At 43.0% G+C, this 10931-nt stretch overlaps 2 long non-coding RNA genes across 3 annotated transcripts; one reads left to right on the forward strand and one right to left on the reverse strand.

The window, feature by feature from the left end:
* The first annotated feature begins 412 nt into the window (after positions 1 to 412).
* LOC139079764 (uncharacterized) lies at positions 413 to 7686 on the forward strand. Of its 2 annotated transcripts, XR_011533697.1 has the most exons (3): positions 467 to 599; positions 2442 to 2565; positions 4739 to 6946. It is a non-coding gene; the product is annotated as an uncharacterized lncRNA (long non-coding RNA). The 2 variants fall into 2 exon arrangements; XR_011533698.1 differs by lacking the exon at positions 2442 to 2565 and having other exon boundaries at positions 413 to 599; positions 4739 to 7686.
* LOC139079765 (uncharacterized) lies at positions 4300 to 6690 on the reverse strand. The gene is made up of 2 exons (XR_011533699.1): positions 6592 to 6690; positions 4300 to 4449 (listed from the first exon to the last, which is right to left on the reverse strand). It is a non-coding gene; the product is annotated as an uncharacterized lncRNA (long non-coding RNA).
* Positions 7687 to 10931: the final 3245 nt, after the last annotated feature.

Raw genomic sequence — 10931 nt, forward strand, 5'->3', positions numbered from 1 at the left:
GACTAAGGCACATCTCAATTTGGACTGGCCACATTCCGTGTGCTCGCTAAGTGGTGACGTGTCGCTGATGGCTGCCAACTGGACAGTGCAGCCACACCACCACCACCACCACCCCCGCCCCCGGCCATGTGTGACCCCTGCCATGTGTGACCCCAGCCAAGTCCCTTCCCAGGGTTCCTTCATCAGAGGGAAAGTGCTTTGCAAACTCACCATGACTGGGGCACTAGGACCTTCCTCTCACTCATCCGCCCTGGCAGATGAGGGACCCACAGAGACAAAGTTTCGGAGGGCCACAGCTTTGGGGAGACATGCACCCAGGTCCCCTTGTGGTAAGAGATGTCTCTTCCCAAGCTTATGCCCTGGAACCCCGCCCACCCTGGAGAGGGGGACGGGAGGAGCTGGGGGAGGAGTCAGCGAGCAAATCTTTCCCTCCTGCTCAGCTGCCTCCTGCCCCTGCCCCAGGAGCAGACCCCGCAGCTCTGGGGAGGGCTAATTACAGTCCGTTTGAACCCAATGGCTGCCACCTCCCTATTAAAACGCCAGAGGCTAGTTCTGCTCCTACAGTGCAGGGGGCTCTGCCACGCGGGAGGGAGGTTAAGGTGAGTTTAGCGACCCGGCTGTAACAGCTGCTTTAATTTTGTAAAATAGGAGGTCTGTGCTTGGAGCTGGTTCTGGGAGAATGCCGGCTCGCGCCTGCACGCATTAGACACGTTTATCGAGCGCCTCGGATGTTTATGCGTTACCGCGAGGATGCTGGAGATACAGACTGGAAAGGAACTGGGCCTGGCGCCGGGGAGTGCGAGTCCGGTGGAGGAGGCTGGACGGCGAGCCAACAGCCCTGAAGCTCCGTGCGGAGAGCTGCCAGGCGCTGGGGCCGCCACTCCGCCTGGGCCAGGGGGTGGGAACAGCGAGTTCAAAGAAGAGTGAGATGGGGCTGGTGGTCAGCTGTGTGCCTGGAGGGCAGGAGGCCTAGGAGGGTACCCACGGTAGGCTGGGGCCAGCCCAGGATGGATCTTAAATATTCTCTGAGACTCTTGCTCCAAACAGCAGGACTGCAGGAGGAACCCTGACACTGCTGTGGCCCCTGGCAAAATCCCCAATTAGGTGGGAATGTGTCAATTCAATTCCATTTCCCCTTCCAGAGGCCTCTATTACTGCTCTGCTGTGGGGAACGCGGAGACGCACAAGACATCAGAAAACAGCAAACAGGCGGGACTTCCATTTCCAGCAGTATTGTGACTTAGACAGCAGAGAACCCGCCTGCTACAAAGTCCTCCTTGGAAATGGTGGCTAAAATATAACAAACACCCTTTTAAATGCATGGCTGAGCTTGCAGGAAAGGAGGGGCACTCCCCAGGGATCAAAACAAAGAAGCAGCTGAAAAGCAGAGCAGGAGGCAGGAGGGATGGTGCTGCGCTGGGCGCGGGCAGGGCAGGGGCTTTGGTCTCAGCAGCCTGGGGGGTGGGCAGTGCAGTCCCTGTGGGGACAAGAAATCAGGCTTGGGGCTCCACAAAGCAGAGAGTTGAAAATGAGACCCGCCTGCGAGCCACTCTTCCATTCGCAGTGAAAAGGTGGATGAGAATAAAAATAAAAATTAAAAAACCATTCAGACGGATCACCAGGAAGCTGATCTGCCACAGCCAGGCCCTCCGGTAAGATACGGGGCTGCTCCAGGGATTCCTAACCAGAGACGTATCCTCAAGGGCTCTGGGAGTTAAATTTACACCGTCGTGCTCTAGAGACCCTGAAAGCAAGAACTTAACACAAAAAGGGCTCCCTGGCTGGCGACACCCCTGGGCACTGGGCAGAAACAATACGAGCAAACACGACCTGAACCCGGGCTGCCCAGGGTCCTGACCGACAAAGGTCCCTGCAGATGAGCTCACAGGGAAAAATCACAAAACAAGAGCCCGTCGTAAGTGAGAGTCAGTGGCGAAACCAACGGGAGGCGTGGACCCCCCCAGGAACCTCGGATGGTAGATGGAGCAGATAGAGACCACAAATAGCTGTGATTAAAATGACTAAGAAGTTTGGGGAAATAGAAAAAAGAATTAAATATAATGAAAAAAAGAGCAGCCAGGGTTCCTGCTTAGAGCTAGAGATTAGACACAGGCATTTATCCCCACTCCCTCCAGAATCTCCTCCAGAACGGCACAAAAAGGAATTTTTAAAATATTAGAGTGACAAAGAAAGTGGGGTAATTTTGAAATTGGAAAGCAGATTGATGAGTGGGAACTGACTTAGTGGGTGCAAAAAAAAAAATTTCCTCTCTGCCTAAGCTGGCAATGAGGAAATTCCAGAACAAACAGAACCCCAAAGGGTCTGGAATCGAGTGCCAGGTACTTCTGGCAGCAGAGGCAAAAAGCAGATTGAACCACAGGGGATTTGTTGAAAGACAGTTTAAAGAGCAGTCAGTAACCAAGATCCCCCCACCCCCCAAGGTGACTGCCCCCACCGTATTCCCACAGAAGACACATGGCTTATTCCCTGGAGGGGAGAACCAAGGGACTTTGTACAGGGGAAGAGCGGATCCAGCGGGGGCACGGGCATCTCTCTGAAGACAAGGTAAGTGGGAGAAGGTCTTCACTTTGAATACTGATACTACCAACTGGCAACCAGGCTTGGTGTGAACCTCTGTGCAGGAGATTGAGAGGTAACTCTCTGCAGATCTCAGAAGGCCTGGAGGAAAGACTTAAAGGCAGTGACATCAAGAGTCCCCCAATGAAAGAGCCCAGACAGATCAGCCTCCAGTGGGGTCCAGCGGGCAGCCAGCTCTGAGCTCTGTGCTTCCAAGCAGCCTCTGGGTGCAAAAGCCAAGGATCTCCAGGCTCATGAGGGAAGCCCCTCACCCAGAGCCAAGCAATAGCAAATGGAGAAAAAAGCAATTTGGAGGGGACTCAGATGATGATGACAAGAAGGAGGAGAAGATGCCAAAAAAAATATCATTAGTATCATCAAAGACAGAAGAGAGACAGCACACATTAAACAAGTACAGGATGTTTTTAAAAAGGAACGTTCTGAGAACAAAAAATATCTCTTGGATAGCACAAGTTAAAAGCTTAGTGGAAGGACTGGAAGATAAGGTTGCAGATGAGCAAATATTCCAGAAAACAGAGCAAAAGGACAAAGCATAGGAGAGAAAAGACATGAAAATGAGAGAATCAAGATGGGAGATCTTGGGGCCGGCCCCATGGCCAAGTGGTTAAGTTCACACACTCCACTTTGGTGGCCCAGGGTTTGGTGGGTTCGAATCCTGGGCGTGGACATGGCACTGTTCATCAAGCCATGCTGAGGCAGCATCCCACATGCCACAACTAGAAGGACCCACAACTAAAAATACACAGCTATGTACCAGGGGGCTTTGGGGAGAAAAAGGAAAAATAAAATCTTTAAAAAAAACAAAAACAGGAGATCTAACATCCAAATAAGAGAAGTCCCACAAAGAACAGAGAAAATAGAAAAGGGGGTGGGGGGGGTGTTAAATAATCAAATAAGTTATTCAAATAAGTTTCTCTGAATTAAGTGATAAGAGTTCCCAGATTGGAAATATCCACCAAGTATCTAACAAAATGGATGAAAATATTTGCACAGTAAGACACATCCTTGTGAAATTTCAGATCACTGAGAACAAATTAAAAATCACACACACACTCCCAGACAAGGAAAAACCGGGTTAAATACAACAAATCAAGAACCGGAATGGCATCGGACTTCTTGACAGCACCACTGGAGTTAGACCACAATGGAGCAAATGCCTTCAAAATCCTCAAAAAATTTTTTCAAACTTAGAATTCTATACCCAACCAAACTATCAATCAATTGTGAAGGTAGAAGAAAGATGTTTTCAGAAATAAGTGGGCTCAAAAAGTTTAACTCCCTTCTATTCTTTCTTGGGAATTTACTAGAGGATGTGCTCCATCGAAACAAGGTAGACCAAGAAAGAGGTTGAGGTGGGAAACCAATACATGAGAGAAACAATGGGAATCCTAAAGCTGATGAGGAAGGCAGATCCCAACAGGCCTGGAAAGCAGCCAGATGAGATTGGAACAGACAGGAAGGATCTGTGGAAAATGCTTCCAAGAGGATGCAATTGGGAGGTTGATGTGCTTGGATGTATCAAGAGGCAGTTTGTGCTGCTGGGGAAGGGTTTGAGATGAATCCATGATAATTACTCAGGAAACTAAGCAAACTAATAAATAAAAACTAGACAATATTAACTACAAGGTAAACAGAAGATTGTAGAAGAAAAGGAAAATAACTGTAGTGTTCTACAGGGCACAGGAGTGAATAGGACCTATGTAATCATAATAATGTAAACTTTATTGTGATTTGACTATACTGGAAGAATGGTGGGACAGGGAGTGTATGTGCAGAAGGTGGAGGTAGGGTGGTGCTGATGAAAGGCAGCTAGTTCCTCATCTTCTGTTGCGGAAAGTTGGAAGATAATGCCTAAAATTGAAAGGAAAAAAAGGATCAATAAAGCATGTTATTTAGTGATATAGAGGTAAATTCCAAAAACAGCAGTTAAAAGAATTGAAGTTGTTTGCCTCTGGGGAGCAGAAAATGGAGGAATTCAGGGACAGGGGACAGGAGGCTGCAGTTTTTCATAATAGCCTTGTGGACCTAGTTGATGCTTTAAGCCATATGCGTGTATGCAAATGAAAATTTAAAAAACAGATGAGACAGACTGAACAGCAGATTTCTCATGTACTCGTATTGCCATCTTGAATCCTTGCAGCTGCACCAGTCTATGAGAGTCTTGGCCAGTCGTTCTGTCCCAACCAATGCTGCATAGACAACTCCACACAGCACAACCTGACAGCATTTCTGCTCCTCCCGCCATGGGCTTCCTGTGGCTGCTGGCGCTTGAAATGCTGTGGGATCCACTCAATGCCCAGGCATGTGCAAGACGGTTCTACAGGATCAAGCAATCGATCGTGATCAACATTGACCAGTGACCAGCTCAATAAGGTACCTTCATATTGGTTCTTCCACCTTTCTTTTTCTCTCACTCCAGCTTCCCTGGGACTGTACTCCCTAAACACTAGTGGCACTTCCTTTTCATCTCAGTTCTGCTTACTGAAGCTTAGAAAGTGGCTCTAGAAAGCAGACCCTTGGTTTGGAATTTGGTACTGGATTACTCACGTCACACTTAATGAAAGACCAAATGTTTTCCTGTGAAGATCAGGGACAAGGGTGCCTGCTCTCATTCCTCCTATTCAACACCATGAGAGAATTCCTAGCCAGTGCAACAAACAAGCAAACAAGGCATACAGCTTGGAAGGAAAGAAAGAAATCTCCTTCTATTCACACACAACATAATTATCTATATTTAAAAAACCCATAAACTAATGAGTTTAGCAAGATCACATAATATAAGTCAATATACACAAAAAAATGTATTCCTATATACTCACAATGAACAATTAGAATTGAAATCAAGAAACAGCACTGGGAAAAGTGAAATACTCAGGTTTAAATCTGTATGCTGAAGACTAGAAAACACTAATGAAAGAAATTTTAAAACACCTAAATAAATGAAGAGCTATACCATGTTCATGAATTGGAAGACTCGATTCTGTTAAGCTGTCAATTATCTCCAAATTGATCTACAGATTCAATCTAATCCCAAATAAAATCCTAGGAAAATTTTGGAAAAATCAATAAGCTAATTCTAAAATTTACATGGAAAGGCAAAGGGACTAGAATAATCAAAACAATTTTTTTTTTTTTGAGGAAGATTAGCCCTGAGCTAACATCTGTGCCCATCTTCTTCTACTTTATACGTGGGACACCTACCACAGCATGGCGTGCCAAGCGGTGCCATGTCCACACCTGGGATCCGAACTGATGAACCCCGGGCTGCTAAAGTGGAATGTGCAAACTTAACTGCTGCACCACTGGGCCGGCCCCTAATCAAAACAACTTTTAAAAATAACAACAAGGTTTCAGGACTCACACTGCCTGAGATCAAGGCTTTCTGTAAAGCAACAGCACTCAGTGTGGAGTTGGTGAAGGGACAGACGCCTAGATCAGTGGAGCAGAGCAGAGAATCCAGAAATAGAACCACACAAATATGGCCAACTGACTTTTTGCAAAGGGGCACAGGCAGGTTAACTGAGAAAGGGTCGCTGGGTTTTCTTTTTTCCCCACAAATTGGGTTGAAAAACTTGGATAGTCATATGGAAAAAAAAGATTGTCAATCTTTATCTCACATGTTATACAAAAACTAACTCAAAATTGATTACAGACCTAAATGATACATGTAAAACAATAAAACTTTTAGAAGAAAATATGGGGGGAAATCTCTGAGAACTTGGAATAAGCCAAGTGTTCTTAGATATGACACCAAAAGCATGGTATAGAAAGGAAAAAATTGATAACTTAGATTATATCAAAATTTAAAATTTTACTTCTGTAAAAGATACTGTTAAGAGACTAAAAAGATAAGCCACAGGTTGAGAAAAAACTTTGCCAACCACACATCCAATATAGGACTTATATCCAGAATATACAAAGAACTCTCAAAACTCAACAATAAAAAGACAAACAATACAATTTTTTAAATGGGCAAAAGATTTGAACAGTCACCTCACAAAAGAAGATGTGTGAGTGGTGAATAAGTGGATGAAAGATGCTCAATTTCATTCCTGAGTCTGAAGGGAAATTCATATTAAAACCACATGGGACACCATTACAGACTATTACAATGGCTAAATTTTAAAAACAAACAATATCGAGTCATGTTGACAAACACTGACAAACATGTCCATAACACACCATGATCAAGTGAGGTTTATTTCAGGAAGCAAGGTGATTTAATAATTCTAAGAGATTTTTAAAAATCAACATATTTCACAATGTCGACAAAATAAAGGACCAAAATCATCTCAGTAGATGCATAAAAAGCATTCAATAAAATTTAATCTTCATTCAGAATAAAAAATCTTAACAACTAGAAATAGGCAGGAAATTTCCTTAATATGATACAATATCTAACATAAAGTACAGCAAACATCATACTTAACGGCAAAATATTGAAAGTTTTCCCCCAGAGCTTAGGAGAAAGGCAAGGCTGTTCACTGTCACCACTTCTGTTCAACATTGTACAGGAGAACCTATTCAGTGTAACAAAGCAAGAGAAGGAAATTTAAAGGATAAAAATTGGAGAGAAGGAACAAACCATCACTGTTCACAGACAACATGCCTGTATACATGGAAGCACTGAAAGAATTAACACATACGTGATTACAATCAGTAAGTGAATTTAGCAAAGTTCCTGGGTGAAAGGTCAACATTAAAAAAAAAATCCATTGCCTTTCTAAATACTCGCCAATGATATCACTTAAATGCACCAGAAAACATCAAGTACTTGGGGGAAAATGACGGACAAGATCTCTATACATAAAACTACAAAACATTACTGAGAAAAGTTAAAGGCGACCCAAATAAATATAGCGATATACTATGTTCATGGATCCGAAGACTCAATATGGGAAAGAATTACATTCTTTCCAAGTTGATCTGTGGATTCAATGTGATTCCAATAAAAATTTCAGCAAATATTTGTGGAAATTTACAAGCTGATTCTAAAATGTACAAGGAAATACAGAAGACCAATCACAGCCAAGACAATCCTAAAAAAGAACAGTTAAAAGACTCACATTATCATATATTAAGTATAAAGCAGAAGAAATTAAGATGGTTGTGATATTGGCACAGGATAGAAAAACAGCCCCACAGAACCACAGAACAGCATAAAGGGCGCAGAAAAAGACCCATAAGTATAAGGTCACTTATTTTGTGACAAAGTTGTCCCTACAGGGCAATGGGAGGAACGTAGCTCTTTTCAATACATGGGTCTGAGTCAAATGGATATCCATATGGGAAAAAATGAATCTTGACCCCTACCGCACCGTGTGTAGAAATAAATTTCAGTCGGATCATAGACTTGAATGTAAAAGGTAAAACAATAAGCCTTTGAGAAGGTAACATAGGAAAGAGACCTTGGACTAAGAAAAGATTTCTTAAGTAGCACACAAAAGGTTCTAATCTTGTTGTGTTTTGTTTTTGTTCTTGTTTTGAGGAAGATTAGCCCTGAGCTGATATCTGCTGCCAATCCTCCTCTTTTTGCTGAGGAAGACTGGCCCTGAGCTAACATCCATGCCCATCTTCCTCTACTTTATATATGGGACGCCTACCACAGCATGGCGTGCCAAGCGGTGCCATGTCCGCACCCGGGATCCAAACCAGCAAACCCAGGGCCGCTGAAGCAGAATGTGTGCACTTAACCACTCAGCCACTGGGCCGGCCCCATAAAAGGTTCTAATCTTTAAAAAATAAGCAACAAATTAGACTTCACTGACATAAGAATTTTTGTTCATCAAAAAGAACATCAACAGGGGCTGGCCCCGTGGCCGAGTGGTTAAGTTCACGTGCTCTGCAGCAGGCTGCCCAGGGTTTCGTTGGTTCGAATCCCGGGCGCAGAAATGGCACTGCTCATCAAACCACGCTGAGGTGGCGTCCCACATGCCACAACTAGAAGGACCCACAACGAAAAATATGCAACTATGTACTGGGGGGCTTTGGGGAGAAAAAGGAAAAAATAAAATCTTAAAAAAAAAAAAAGAACATCAACAGAATAAAAATGAAAATTACAGAGTGGGAGAAGATATTTGCAATACATATTTCCAACAAAGAACTCATGTCCAGAATATATGAGAAACTCCTGCAAACTAATGTGAAAAAGACAGCCTCATTTAGAAAATGGGCAAAAAGACTTGCATCAAAAAAGAGGACATCAAAAAAGAGGACATCCAAATGACCAATGCACATTGGAAAAGGTGTTCAACATCATTCGTTATCAAGAAAATGCAAGTTAAAGCCACTATGAGATACTGCACACACTAGGAATTTAAAATTTTTAATTGATAATATGGCAAGGATGCAGAGCAACTGGAACTCTCATATTCTGCTGGCTGGAGAATAAATTGGCACAAACACTTTGGAAAACAATTTGGCATAATCTACCAAAGCTGAATGTATGCATATACTTCCTAGGTATATACCCAGTAGAAATGTGTACATATATTTTACAAGACAGATATACCAATGTTCATGGCAGCCTATGAATAAATAGCCTGTCTTAGTGAATTCAGGCTGCTGTAACAGAATACTATAGACTGAGAAAATCTTAAAAGTGCCCCTGGAGGGGAAAAAAGGTTACCACAAAGAAATGGCAAACCCATAGAATTCATAACTACAAAAGAGGCAAGAAAACAATGGAATAATACCTTCAGGGTGTTGAGGAAAATTAATTACTAACTTAGAATAATATACCTAGCTAAACCATCACTAAAGAGTGAAAGCTAAATGAAAACTTCTTCAAACTTACAAAATTCAAGAATTTTTCATCCCCCAAACTCTTGGTGAAAAACTCCTAAGGGATGTTCTCTGCCAAGAAGAAATATAAACCAAAAGGGAAAGAGTACTGAGAAGTAACCGTGAACAAATACATTGGCGAATGATACTGGTACTGCTAATTATTAGGTTAGGACAGAGGTTTGGCTGATCTGACAGAGATCCAATGTGCCAGTGGCTCACCACGATAGAGCTTGATTTCTCCCCAAGTAACAGTCTGGGCATGAGTAGCTCATGTAACAGCTTCATGGTGTTCAGGACACAGCCTCCTTAGATGTTTGTCATTCCATGATCCCTGTGGTGTTGCTCTTGTGCCCAGAGCAAGATGGCACTCCACTGAATCCACCTTCCCATTAGTAGAAACAGAGAAAGGGAAAGACACCCTGTTTCCTTTTAACAGCATCATCTGTAAGTTACACATCCATCACTCCCACTTGCACCCAACTGGATCTCCACATGGAAAAATAATGAGCCTCAATCCTTACCTCACACCTCACACAAAAACTAAATTGAAATGGATCATTGATCGAAGTTTAAAACGTAGACTAATGAAACTGCTGGAAGAAAATCTAGGAGAAAATCTTCTCAACCTTGGGGAAAGTGGATTTCTTAAACACATGAAAGTACAAACTGTAGGAGAGAAAATGGATAACTTTGACTCCATCAGTTTTAAAAAGCTTTTACCCTTCTAAAGACATCACTGAGAAAATGAAAAGACAAGCCCCAGACTGGGAGAAAATATGCACAACACAAATCTGACGAAAGACTGGTGTCTGAAATATTTAAAGAACAGCTACAACTCAATAAGAAAAAGGCAAATAACCCAATTAAAAGATTTGAACAAAGCCAGCCCTGATGGCCTAGTGGTTAAAGTTCGACACTCTCCACTTTAGTGACCTGGGTTCGGTTCCCAGGCATGGAACCACACCACTCGTCTGTCAGTGGCCATGCTGTGGTGGTGGCTCACAGGGAAGAACTAGAAGGGCTTACAGCTAGAATATACCAGGATGCACTGGGGCTTTGGGGAGGAAAAAACAAAGAAGATTGACAACAGATGTTAGTTCAGGGTGAATCTTTCCCAGCAAAAAAAAAAAAAAATGATTTGAACAGATACTGCACAAAAGAAGATATATGAATTTTTCATTGCATATTATCTCATCCATATATTATTTCATCCATAGGAAAATATGTATATTTTTTCATCCACATGAAAGAATGCTCAATATCATTAGTCATTAGGGAAATGTAAATTAAAACCCACAATGGGGGCCAAACCCATGGCCTAGTGGTTAAGTTTATCACACTCCACTTCAGTGGCTCCCAGGTGCAGACCTGTACCACTCATCAGTGGCCATGCTGAGGCAGCGACCCATATACAAAATAGAGGAAGACTGGCACAGACGTTAGCTCAGGGCGAAACTTCCTCAAGCAAAAAGAGGAAGATTGGCAGCAGATGTTAGCTCAGGGTGATTTTTCTTCAGCAAAAAACAAAACAAAACAAAACAACCCAC

Source organism: Equus przewalskii, chromosome 26, assembly GCF_037783145.1.
Source record: "Equus przewalskii isolate Varuska chromosome 26, EquPr2, whole genome shotgun sequence".
Classification (NCBI taxonomy): Eukaryota; Metazoa; Chordata; class Mammalia; order Perissodactyla; family Equidae; genus Equus; species Equus przewalskii.